The sequence below is a fragment of the Pinus tabuliformis genome, chromosome Q (genome assembly GCF_031772625.1).
Source record: "Pinus tabuliformis cultivar Carrire ecotype Pingquan chromosome Q, CPIR1, whole genome shotgun sequence".
NCBI lineage: Eukaryota > Viridiplantae > Streptophyta > Pinopsida > Pinales > Pinaceae > Pinus > Pinus tabuliformis.
The window spans coordinates 778451005-778465469 of record NC_142296.1 but is presented as its reverse complement, the minus strand read 5'-3'; positions in this window follow the sequence as shown (position 1 = coordinate 778465469).

Sequence of the window (14465 nt, the reverse complement as noted above, 5' to 3'; positions counted from 1 at the left end):
ACATATCAACAGGGTCAACCCTTACAAGGGCAAGGCCAGGGTCAAGTTCTGCAGCAGTAGGCCCAAAACCCTAATGTCCTAGGTCAACAGGTACAAAATCCTTTTGGTTAAGGGAAGTAGCTACATAATCCCTATGTCCAAGGGCAACAAGTGTATAATCCTTATGCCCAAGGGCACCAGGTCCAAAACCCTCTTATTCAGGGACAACAGGTTCACCACTCGTATGTTCAGGGACAATAGGTACAATACCCATATGTCCAAGGTCAACAGGCTCAACAACCTCTTAACACATACATTGCATTTCATCAACCTATGACTGGACAATTTCAAGGTATTCAAGGTCAAAATCCTCCATATGGACAAGGTGACCTGCAATGGGGTCAAATTCAAATGCCATATGGCCAAAATCCCCCACTATGGGGCCAAAACCATTACCAACTGGGATGGGCTCCTCCGCTTGGACCCGCTTACCGACCTCCAATGCCTTTTAATACTCAATTGTCATTCTTGGCCATACTAGAGTTTCCAGATGTGTCTCGCCTTACGAATGATCCAATTCTTCATTCCCCATACTGGCCTCCGGTTCTGTCTAAGATCTCGAGCGATTGTCTGAAATTCGATGGGAAAGAAAAAGAAGATCTTCAAGCCCACGTGATGACATATCACCTCTGGTGCTCTTCAGATTATTACGTAGACGATTCCATTCATCTCCGTCTTTTCCAACGAACCCTCACAGGTGCTGCAGCCAAGTTGTACATCAAGTTTCCTCGAAGTACTTACAATGACTTTAACTCTTTAGCCATGGCTTTCCTCACACATTTCCAACTGTCGGTTCACTATGAAACTGGCACCTATTTTCTCACATCACTTAAGTAAGACACTGAGACACACATCTTCGATCACATCCATGAATGGAGACGTAGACGTCGCCTGATCAAATTCGATATTGCTGATCAGTTGCTCACCGAATGGTTCACTAAGTCATTTGTGGCCCCAATTGCTTGCGATATCGCTATGGGATGGTGCGTTACTGAAGAACAAGCCATTGATCATGCCCAATACTTAGATCTAGTTTACTCTTAGTTTGGCACTTTGTATGAGTTATTACCGATGCTCTGCGATCATCATTCGATCCCATGACATCGAAGTCCCAGGCTGCCCCCCCTGTTGATGGAATCATTGGTTCAGTGTCCCAGACCCCTACTAAATATTCTTCCAAACTGAAGTTGGTCTCAAACACTGTTCCCAATAGTTCTTCCCATAATGCACCAGGCCCTGGTAAAACCTTAGATGTCCACGCTGTCTAGTATACTGCAGTGGACAAATCCTTGAAAGGTGAGAAGAAAGGCAAAGGCAAGGGTAAAGCCGATGCCCCAAAACTGGGTCCTCCTAAATCGTCTGTTGGTGAATCTTCACAACAGAAACCTAAGTATCCCTACCTCATTTTCGAGGAGGATCACTATACCAAGGATTTTCCCCGACGATACGAAGTTAGTTGTTTGCTCAAAGGGACCCCAGTTGTCCTAAAAGAGACATTTCCGTCTCAGTAGACCCAAATGGTAGACCAACCTCAATCCTCTACTTCCTCAGGATCTCAAATGTTCATGATGAGTATGCCTATTAATGTGGCTACTAGATCAAAAGATTACCAAACTCCTACTCCGATAGCTGGGAAAGAGAAAGAAGCCACCCCTTCTTCTTCTGCCCCGAGTTCTAGCCCTCTTCATATCGAGCGCCCTAACCCTGATTCTACTATACAACCACCCTCTTGAGGTGTGCTAAGGAAATCCTCGTACAATCCCAACGCTCGAGCTGCTCAGCACTATAATATTGTTGAGGACTTGGCTCAGGCGCCGTTAGCTATGTCGGCTCTCGAGGTGCTCTAAATCTTCCCATCACAGCTGGAATCTTTGCTGTCAGCGATCGGGGTTATTGATCCCACCGATTCCAATTCGATATGTTTTAATCTAGAGAACCATGTTTTACATCTGCCTGATCATATTGCCTTTCTCATTCGGTTAATCATCAATGAGAACACCACCCACAGGACTGTCATCGATGAAGGTGCTTCCACTTGCATCATGTCAATCACATGCTGGAAGGCCATTGGTTCTCCTGATTTGAACCAATCCTTGAACACTTTGGAAGCTTTCGATGGGTGCAATTCGTGACCCTTCAATGTCTTACCTGACCTTGCCATTACTTTGGAGGGCATGATAGTACAAGTCGAGGTAGATATTTTTGACGCTAATCTCAATTATAATCTCCTAATTGGGCAGAGCTGGACCCATGCCATGCATGTTGTAGCCTTCTCCCTATCCTGTATGATTCGTTTTCCCCATCAAGGGAAGATTGTCATTGTCGACCAACTGTCCTTCTTTGCCTCTTCCTCCTCGGATGGCAATGTTCCATATGTCAAGCACACTGGTGCTCCCTATGAGAGTGTGGGGGTAGGTCTTTTCAAAGATTTTGCCTTAATGGGAATTTTTCCACTCCCACCTCCTCATGTTGCCTCTGTCAACATGGTCTCGATCAAATCTGACCCTTGGGTCATACCTTCACCAGATCTTGTTGATACCTGGGGCGAGGTTATGCCACTTAGTCTTGCCGAAATCAATTACGTGGAAATTGTTTTGGCCTCAAGTTCCACATCCTCTGATTCTCATGTTTCGAGGACTTCTCTTGGTACGTGTTCTTGATCCCCATGGCTTGGCGCTTTGGAATCTTTTGATCCCTTAGCCGAGACTTTTCTTTTTGACGAAGGTATCATGGAAGTAATGTCTCTTGAGGAACCACCTTGGACTGATACTCATCATCGTTTCTCGTTCTTGCCTCACCCGACGGTCATGTCTACCGGCCTCGAAGAGTTCTCTTCTTAGTCGCCTATTGACATGTCAGTTTATCCTGACATGGTCAAGATCTTTCAACTGAGGGCACCTTAATCCCTTCAAGGATTCAATATTTTTCTCCCTCCTTGAGATTTTACTGATTTCCCCTTATTGCAATGGGGTTGTCATATGACTCGTAACCCTCCCTCTCCCAGGGGGCATGGGGGAAACGCCTTATATGAGTTATACTCTATTATTTGGCTGAGTTGATGCTTACTCGTCATGTCAATGGTAAAATTCTAGTGTTCATCTATGCTGATTGATTACTTTAGTCCGAGCATGGACTCTCTCAAGAAGTACTATGCTTAGGACATCTTGCATGGTTACTTGTGTACATTAGTGTGTCATTCATTTTTTGTGCAGTGTGGTTTGGTGTGTTAGTTTTCAAACAATTTTCATGTTTACTATGTTTTCCTTTCTTTGCAGATGTCTATGACTCCCCACATCAGTTTTGCTGATGGTGCTTGCTGTAGTACCCGGAACCTATCATCTGTGGCATGGGATATTTATGACCCTAACGGTGAGTTGATTGATATTCAAGGTATCTGTTTAGGTCGCACAACTAACAACATTGTTGAATACAATGCGGTCATTGAACTATTGTCAAAAGCCATTGCTCTTGACATTTGAGAGTTGGTTGTCAACCTGGATTCACAGCTTGTCGTCCTTCAACTGAATGGGAAATATTCCACCAGAAACCCTCAGATATTGAGAATGTATCTCCGTATTTGTCTACTAGAAAGGCATTTTGATTTTATTACATATCATCATATTCCTAGACGCATGAATACATTGATAGATGCATTAGCTAATTATGTGTTAGATAGACATTTACGAAACACATGAAAAGATAAAACAAATCATTTGTACGATAGTAAGCAATAGAATACAATATCTATATATCTATATATATATAGATATATGGTGATAATGTTTGATACATCAAAACCCCAAAAAATAATACGTGTGTCCAAGATAACATCAGTGGCTCGCAGGACTCATATATCCGTGGCACGTAGGCCTCAAAAAATGTAAATGCTAGACCTAGGAACTAATCAACATGGTGATCGTGGTAGCATGACACGGCTTGTGCATTACGAGTTAGCAATTGGTGGATCTGATCCAATACTCCCACCATGTGTCTCTGGTATTGGCAAGGAATGTCTCCCACCCAAGCATACTCTGGGATACCACGAGTCAACCCCTCAAGGTTCCTCGTGATTTCCTCCTTGTTGTCACTCCCTTCCTGATAAAGAGTGACAACATCAATCTGGTGGGCGACGCGCCTGGCTATTGGGGACATCGCAACAGGACACTCTGGTCCAACATCTGCATTGACAAAGCAAAATGCTATAAAGACATATATCTCAAAAACAATTAAAAAATCACAAAATCAAAAAAATTGATTTTTTACCTTCATCGTCAAAATCCTCTCCATCTAGTAGCATCATGTCCGGATCTCCACGAAAGTCAATGCCACTATATGGCTAATCCTCCATGACGATCTTCTATCATTGTAGCCATGTAAAGAATGCAGGCTTGTACGACATGTGCTAGCCCCCAGTGATCTTAGGCATCAAATGACTCCAGCGGGCCATTCGCGGGTTGTGTGGCATGGGAGGATCTACCTCATTCAACTGGTACTGGAACAATAGCACCCGTTCCAAGCAAAATGTCACTAGTATGGATATGGAGCAAAATTGCTTCAAATTCCCCACCTTAGCTTTGGTCAGCTGGCGTTTTATGTTGATCTTCATGGCCTCCACCCAATTGAAGATCATCGGTGCTATGCAGTCGATGACATAAAGAAATTTCGACTTGTTAGTGTCATGCACTTCCTGGGATCCTGCCACTTTTTTGATATCAACAGTAGCACTCTCAGTGTTAGATCTTGAACAATGGAAATATCAATCTTTCCACTCTTGGATTTGAGGGCTTCGGGGCGATGTTCGGTGAGCAACTTGGATATGCTTGCCCCATTGGGTTGTGAGCCATATAAATTGACTGGTTCCCCTCTCTAGGACAGTCCTGTGATGAAATATATGTCTGAAGTTTCTAACTCCAGCTCCTGGTCACCAATGACGAATATTTCCTAATTTATGTCCCAGAGACTAATTAGGTACCGAAGCAACTCAGGTTGGGCCCGCATCCCTGGCGTGAGATAGAATTTGAGGAGCCCACCGAACCTCAAAGTGTCTAGGCAATTTCGATCATTCAGTGCCTGGGTGTCCACATCCTCATGCTCATGTTCTTTCTAGTCTACCATTTTCAGTGATTCTTTCCTGCAAAAACCATATATTTAAGTCAATGATCATTTTTGACCCATAAATTTCAAATTCCAACCGTGGTTTTGAGGGGAAATAGGTTTTTTCCCTATTCACGACACCGACGCGCTTGTTTTAAAATAGTTGCAATGACAACATGATAAGACATGTTCATTACCCTTGGCCGGCGTGATTCCATGCCTAGCAGTCGTGCCGACTAAGGGTGAAAAACGTTTAACAAATCCTCCCTCAAAAATCCAAAAAATCGTTAAAAACAGGAATAAATGGTATGAGAATGAAGCTTAGGGCTTTGGCTCTTACCTGTAACAAGCGCTCTATGAATGACCTCCCAGATCTCCTGCAATATGCTCTGGAACAATTAGGGAAAAAGTGAGTAAAAAGTATTTCACAGCAAGGTAAAATAGTAATGGTAAAAAATATTTACTTTTCCTCCTCTTTATTTAGTTTTTCATGAAATATTAGGTTTTTGTAAATATTTTGACCTATTTTGCCTCAAGAATTGGGTAATTCACTTTACCTTTTTTGCGCAGCGACAGGTGATGGACGTTCGACGATGATGCCGAGTCACGCTTCAGTGCTTTTCTCTACTCGTAAAACTCATATGAAAAGATTGTCGAGTATTTTTCCCTTTTGACTCATAAAAGAGAATAAAATGGGGGGTCTGCTTTCAATCTCTTTTCCAACCCTTTAAAAATGAAAAGATAGATTAGCCCTTGTCGTTTCAAACTCATTAACGGATGTGAAACGTCATGCGCCCAGTTTAAGTTTACCCCTTTTTCGGGCTGGGATGCACTATTTACGAAAAAGGTACTCCTTGATTGAAATGGTCAAAGCGGTTCTCTCAAGTATTGTTTTCTACCTTTTTGGGCTCAAGAGACACAAATGTACGAAAAGGGACCATATGGAGTTTTCTTTTTCGTGTCTTTTTCAAAATCTATAAACATGAAAAAGGTACCGAGTTACACCTTTGTTGGACTCGTTAAAATATTAAACGACATCACATTCGTCACCATGAAGAACATTAGCTTCTTCTTCCTAGGGCTTGTTAAACTTACTAGGCCAGATTCGTCCAAAGGATGAACTTACAGAGCAAGCATATGCTATCCCCTTCAAGCTTGCGATTAAAAATAATTGGGGTACCTGTCAGAAATGGTGGGAGAGAATTTGGAAATCTAATCAATTGTGTCGACAACTCACTCTTGAACATGACACTTTCTACTTCGTGTCGGGTTGGGATATCCTCCTTTGTGTCGTCAAATTTCCTGGGTTGGGCCGTTCATTTTTTCCTTTGATTTTACCTTTGCCACGTTATCATGACCACCGATCCTATGGATTCAAAAGCTGCCAAACTTCCAGTTGTGTCATCGATATGTTCAAGAGTTTTCCTTCTGTAGTTACACTTACCTCTGATTCTCTATATCATCCAAAATCATTTTTCATCCCTTTGTCTCATGTCAATGATGTGGGATACATTATGGCCCTCCCTCGACATGGTCGCTTCCTATCAACTTCAACTCATTATCCGAGAAGTTGACCGAGAGACTCCCTTCTAGTACCTTAGAGCTTGCATTCCCTAATGGCAAGTTCTTCGCACTTGACGACAAGTTCACATCATTGGCTTTCCATCGAGTGATTTCATGGGTGTTTGACTTCAATTCCTCTATTCACATGCCATGGATTGTACTAATAGTACCTTGAGGACCATTGTCATTATTGGTGGTTTCTCTCGTGCTTGTTAACAATTCACATCATTGACTGGTAATCAAATGACTTTCTACCATGTTTGACATCAACACATCTATTCACATGTTAGAATTTGTATTTCGATCAGGTCATGTTGGAGCACAAGACTCCATACTCAGATTACAAAAGTCCAGGTTGCGAAGTGGTGTGACATGATTATGTTGATATACATGTCTCTTTCAGATGGATGGTTGTGATCATACCATGAGTTATCATATGTGATCCTTCTCATTATTGGATGGTTGCGACCATACCTTGGTTTCATTATGATCCTCTTTAATGGATGGTTGTGCCCATACCTGGATCATTCTCTGGGTGGCCTAAAGGGAAGAGCCTTAAAATGATCATTGTTGAGGCCATCATGGAATGCTAGCAAAAGTGTGTGGCAACCTGGTTTTTTTGAAGGAGAACATCAACGTCAAGACAATGGTTGTAATCTCTTCTTTATTCAATATATATGCAACTATTGATTGGTTTCCTACATGATGTGTCATCTTCATGTTCATGGATTAATGTTTCTTGACTTGTTAGGTAGGTTTAATTACAATTTGTCTATTATCACGGTTGTTGTTTGTTGTTGTTTACTTGTTTCAGGTGTTTGAAGAAGGAAACGAGAGATAGCTAGAGAGAGCAAGCAAGGACATCATAAAACAGGATAAGTGTACTAAGAGATATAATTGGTTTTAACCTAAGGAAATATTCTATAGAATGTATCAGTTACTCATTATCGGGCTAGAGGAATTGTTTGCATCTGCACTCATAATTTTACTTCACTATAGATCTTCTATTAGTATTCTATTTTTCACTTCTTGGAAATATTTGGGTTCCCCACAGCTTGTGTTCGATACTCCAAATCTGTTAGCTTTTAACAAAAGAACCAATCAACACTTAGGGATCCTTCCGCAGTTTCCTGTTACCTTGGGAAGAGAAAATGTATGTATTAATGTTATGGTTGTCATAGACCCTTTGGAATTCAATTTGCTCCTAGGGAAAGACTATGTTTATGCTATGAATATTGTTGTATCCACATTCTTCCAAGTGATGTGCTTCCCACATGATGGAAGGATTTTGACTATTGATCAACTTTCATTTGTTGGTCTTGATTTAACTGCCAATCACCCTACTTCCCTGAGCATTCCTAATATGAAAATGGTATCTTCCCTACCACATGTTAATTATGTGAAAACATATCCTATTCACATACCTACTGATGAAGATGAGCATTTCATTTTCTTCTCAACTTATTTTGACCTAGATCCAATATGTGATATGGTGAATCATTTACGTGGGGCATTGGAACCTGATATTTCCATTGGATCCCTAGATGCATATATCTTCTAGAGCATTTTTCTCCCATATGATGAGAAACTCTTGGAAGCCATGGCCTCTTGGAGGTCACGATCAAGGTTCCTTAAGTAGAGTTCATTTTCTTGTGTCAAGCTCATTAAAAAATGAAACAAGGTCTCAAAGCACAGTTCCTTTTCTTGTGTCAAGCTCCTTAAAAAATGAAACAAGGTCCCAAAGCACAATTCCTTTTCTTGTGTCAAGCTCCTTAAAAAATGAAACAAGGTGTCCTAAGAAAAGTAATTTTCATGTGACAAGCTCGTTAAAAAATGAAACATATCCCCTTCGAATTTGAGTCTTTTATTAGATCTCGTAAATTCCAAGTCGAGTATTTCAAATGATCTCATAAATGAACCTTCATTGCATCCACTTGTTAGTATCAGTCATCTACATAGGTGCATGAAATGAAGCTTGGGTGGCATGTACCTCGAATTGATTCATTATGATGGGGGCATGCAAAATTATTTCAAGCATAGTTTTTCTCATGTTTCAAGCTTGTAAAAAATTGAAACCAATTTCAAGCATAGTTTCCCATGTTTCAAGCTTGTGCAAAAATGAAATCATTCTCATACTATTCTCGTGATTGCCATTTTTATCAGCTCGATTCTGCCAGACGAGCCTTGGTTTTCTCTTTCTATCGTCACCATCTTCTTGGCCGATCGTATGATTTCACTTGACTATTTTACCTTTACTGAGGAACCACTGCGATGAGTGTTTAGTAGCCAACCTCTTGAAATTTGTGTGTTTTGAGCAGTTTCATCATGACCAAAACCAATTTATACCCTTTATATCTCTCGTTCCTCCAGGAGGATTCATCTTTTAGCTCTTTTCAGACTCCCAAAATATGAAAATATTTCCGAGAACTTGTATTTTCAAATTCGTTAAAGTAAATAAAAATATGACTAATCAATATAAGTTTAACCCTTTTTCCAGACTAAGAATGACTACTTACAAAAAAGGAATACCTTAGTCAAATATGGCTAAGAGGTTCTCTTGAGTATTTTTTTCTGCCTTTTCAGACTCAAGATACTATCTATGAAAAGGAACCTTTGGATTTTTCTTTTTCACCTCTTTTTCAAACTCTCTAAACATGAAAAAGATGTCAAGTTCTCACCTTCGTTGGATTTGTAAAAACATCAAACAACGATGGACTCATTGAACATCACAAGACCGAACCACTTCTTCTATGGGTTCGTTAATATTCTCAGATGGATTCATTGGAAGGATGAACTTACAAATCAAGCATATGTTATCCTCCTCAAGTTTATAAAAAAGAAAGAGGTACTGACTAGTAATGGTTGGGGAATTTTGGAAAACAAGATACTCCACTTGTTAATGGTAGTGATTCGCTCTTGAACACGAAACTCTTCCACTTCATCTTCATGGTTTTTGGATTGGGAAATATTCTTGTCTTTTGGTTTATCATACCTTTTCAAAGCCTCTGTTTTGGTTTTGGGTCAATGCTACCAACTCCATTTCAGTGTTGCTATTGTGTTCATGAGAATTCATTTAGTCAATATTTTCTACAATACTCATAAGGATTCATTCCATGTCTGTCGTTCCTGATCTAGCTCTATATCAACATCATTTTGATCATTTTGTCTCAAATCATCATACCAATTTCATGTTGTTGATGGGAGATACATCAAGTCCCTCATGCGATAGGTCACTTCCTGTCGACGTCAGCTCATTATCTAGGAATTTGACTTAGAAACACCCCTTCGGTACCTTGGTTCTTTCGTACATCAATGGCAAGTTTCCTCACTCCCAGCGATAGGTTTACATCATTGGCCTTTGAACAAAATATTTTGTGTGGTGTTCGACATCAACTCATTGATTTACACCATATAGATTGTACTAGAGTAGCTTGAGAGCCATTAAAATCATCAATGGTTTCTTTGTTGTCTATTAATGGCTTGCATTATTGGCCAGTAATCAGATGGTGTCTGCCTTGACTTCAACTCATTAATTCACATGGTTAGACTCGTACATTGGTTGGTCGTGTGAACGAGATAGAAGACTCTGGATCTAGCTTCATCCCTCTAGGTTGTGATTTTGAGATTAATACAAGAGTACGATGGCTATGATCATATAGAAAATCATCCAATCATGGGTCCACCATCACTCATTCATGGACATGTTGATCCAAAATGGATCTAACATAGACTTCTAAGTCTAAAAATATTCCTCACAAAGGAAAATGAAAGTCAAAGGATGCTCTTGGAAATAGTCTCATTGCATAGATCTCTTCATTCTAAATCTAACGCAATTTGAATGGGCTAAAATGGACTTCGGATGAAGAAGTTATTGTAAAAAGAAATTTGCCTAATGTCCTTAGAAAAGGAGGCAATTTCTCATTAAATGGGACTTAAGGGAAATACATGTTCCTTAGAGGAAATCACATCAGAGGAAAAGCAAAGGAGCGGACTTACCGCAGGCTGAAGGATGCAGTGATATGTGATTGTGATTTGTTGCATCACAATATCGCATCGTACATAACCCAAGGGGAAGGACCCATAGCATTGCGAAGGGTCGATATGCAATGCGACAATATTGGCGATCAGGTAGAACAATACAAAGGGCCATTGACATGCAACAATGCGATGTGCGATCAGTGATTGTGATACGCCAATGAGATCGGTGATCGTCGATCGGAACAAAAGCCATTATGCCAATGTGACTTGCAATATGTGCAGACCCGACAAGTTTATAGATGCGGCTACATAAAATTTGAGTTCCAATATAAGGCGTTTTGTTGGGATTTTTATGTATTTTTGTGTATTCCTTGTATTTCCGTTACAAAAAAAATATGCGTTATTTCGCAGATTTTGTTCTGGAAAAATGCCGCCGGTTCATTTCCATTGGAAACAGTCTCTTGGACTTGTGCCATGCTGTAAGCAAGCATTTTGTAACAGGAATGCGTTATAGAAGACACAGAGCCATAAAGCCAGTGAGTTAGAGGGTCAAGTGCAGAGCCAGTGAGCCAGAGGTCCAGTCGAAGAGACACAGAGCTACAGAAAGGAACGATTCCTCATGATTGGGGACAGAGGAACGGATGAAAGATGTAGAGTCGGAGGATTCTTCAAAGGCCAGAGAGACAAGCAAAGAAGCGGGTCTCCCTTTAGGAGTCTCCCTTGAGGGAGCTCACAGCTGGGCAAAGAGCCACCAGAGGTTAGAGGCTTGATAGAGGCAGAACCACAATTCTAGAGAAAGCCAGAGAAGCCACTAGATTTTGGAGGCAGAGTTGCAGTTCCAGAGAAAGCCATAGAAGCCACCAGAGGTTGGGGGCAATGGAAAAGGGGTGATTCCTTAGAGAGTTGGGCGCAACAGAGTTGCAGAGCCAGAGAACTTGAGCTCAGTAGAGTTTCAAAGCCAGAGAGTCGTAGAGCTGAGGATTCGCAGAGAGCCACCAGAGGTTGGGAGGACAATGAAAGAGCCACCAGAGGTTGGAGGCTAGACAGAGGCAGAGCCACTAGAGGTTGGAGGTAGAGCCAGAGAGCTCAAAACAGACTTCTAAGAGCCATGAGGCTGTAATGAAGTTTTAGAGCAGCAAAGAGATCAAATGATCAAGCTATTGCTGGTGTCTGATGTTTGCTGAAGATAGAAGAAGGAATTCCAGAGATAGCAAAAGAAGTCTGAGGGAGTTGGTGCAAGCCAGGAGCTCAAGATAACCCCGAGCGTTGATTGAAGGAATCTAGTCCAGAGAAGCCTAGATCTGTCTACAAAGTATGGACATCCAGCGGGATAAGATGGCATTCTAAACCCATAGGTTTAGTTGTAAGCCAATGGATTTGAGTGTGGAACTTGTAAAAGAAGTTTACCATTATCCCAAAGAGCCTAGTTGAGTTGACTAGAGCTCATGGAGATGTAGCCTAAGATATCAGAGTGAACTCCTAATTAAACTTGTTGTCATTATGGTTTGCTTATTTGCTGCATTTATTGTTATGTGTGTTTATGTATCAGTTTAAGCAAATAAAATTAGGGCAATTAAGCAGTTAAAGGCAAACACAAGCATACACTTATTTCAAGTTCTTTTAATTCCACAAATTATCAATCATAAGCATAGATCTTGGAAATTGTTTAAGCTTTGGAGTGGGAGAGGTTCTTGTTGATTGAAAAGAAGCCTTTAGGTCCCCATTTTAGATAAGGTGCTATCAGAGTTTGATGCTTGATTGCCAAAGCAGGAAGCTTGATTGACAGAGCAATCTATTTGCTTGTTTGACTTGGAAGGTGTTCCAACAATAGAAAGAATTCTTTTGTTTGATTGTTTGTAAAATGACTGTTGTTTGAGTTTGCAAAGGTGAAGGAAAGCTACTGTTAGCTAAGTCTAGGAGAGGACAAGAAGGAAGAAGGGCTAAAGGCATTCTTCTTATCCCAATGGACCTTAAAGAAATCCTTGAAGCACAAGAGGTTTGTTGCAAAAGCCTGCTTGAATAAGAGCTTGACTCTGAAGTCATTTGATTCAGAATCTAGTGAAGTACTATTCTGAATTGTATTGAAGTTCTCTATTGCATTTGTTGCAGTTATTTTGATCATTTTGATAATGCCAACTTCTACAAGTGAGTCCTCAAGTTCTTCTTTCTTCATAAGATTGTTTGATGAAGACATGAAGCAAGACTTGTTCACCATGATGGATATGGTGAGAGAAATGTATGAGGATGGAAGGAAGAACATCATACTTTGAGAGTAATTGAATTCCATGAAGGAAGAGAAACAATTGCATTCTGACAAATTGAAGAAAATGGAGAGACAACTTCACATTGCAAATATGAACTTGGAAAGGATGCATGAGTTGGAGACACAGCTTCTTGTTACCAAAGAAGCCTTAGTTAAGTATCAACTTGAACAAGAGATAAATAATTCTAGTTTGTCTTCAATTTCCTATAAGAATGTTTATATTGGTTCTTTTGAAAAAAATACCAGAGGCATGAGTTCCAAGTTAATGTCCAAAATGGGCTATGAAGGAAAAGTCTTAGGAAAACATGCATAGGGTATTTTTGAGCCAATAATAGTTGAGGAAAGGCCTAAGTATTTGGGTCTTGGCTATGGACAAGCTTATGGAGAAAGTTCCAAAGCTGCCATGAAGACAATTGAAACAGTTCCAAGAAGGGTTTTCATTTCAGGTCTTCAACCTCAAGAGTGTGAAGATTGTATTCTTGGGGAATGCAATAGTGTGAAGCATACTTTGTAGAAAGAAGGTGTATATCAGCATACACTTGAACCAGAGAGTTGTGGAAACTCTAACAACATTGAAGAGATTGATGGTGTTCCAAAGGGAGCCACTTCTTCATTTGATTCACCCCCTCATGAAGGCAATAAAGGTGAAAGAGAAAGGTATAAATCTAGTTTTAACCATATTCCTTTTGATTATGTTCAACATGGTAAATTTCCATATAAGTATGGGAAAAGAATTGCATGTTCCTTTTGTGGTTTGGATAACCATAATGTTTTTAGATGTTGGAAGAGAATGGCCACATACAGGAAACTTTTGAAGGAAAAGAAGCAAAGAGCCAAACTGGACAAGGAAAATCATGCTGTCAAGAAGATGCACATGTGTTGCACTTACTGCCATAATCAAGGACACATTGCTGAAAATTGTTGGACTCCGAATCCAACAATGCTTCCACGAAACTTGAAGAAGGTGGAAAGAGAAAATGGCAGGAATGGAACGAAAGATTCCATGATTGATGTGTTTCAGGATGATTCACATGTTGATGCTGATGTGCAGATAAAGGTAGAACCTTTGAAATGGATTGGTAAGAAATGGTTAGAGTTCTTATCCAATTAAAGGTTACATGTCTATTGATATAATGCATCGATTTTCTAATGGAATGTAAGTTGCAGGGTTCTACCAAGAAGGTAAATAGAAACGTTGAGTAGGAGACTCACTTTATTGCTGCAACCTTATATTCATTTCAGCTTCGAAAGTACAGTGTGCTTAAGCGAAAGTTGAAAGATGAAATGCATGCATAAGAATGATATGCATGACCACAGGGATGTTGATGATTTACTTGTATTTGAACATGTATGTGTGATTAACTTGAAGGGTTGATTACTTTGTTGTAAACATGCATGTCATGCAATATTGACTTGGAAAAAGTTGATTTGGTCTCCAAGATGGAGATAATGATGAAGTGTTTCATCTTTGAAAAATAATCCTAAAGTTCTTTTTCTACATGCTTGACTTGAAGGGTCAATTGTTTTA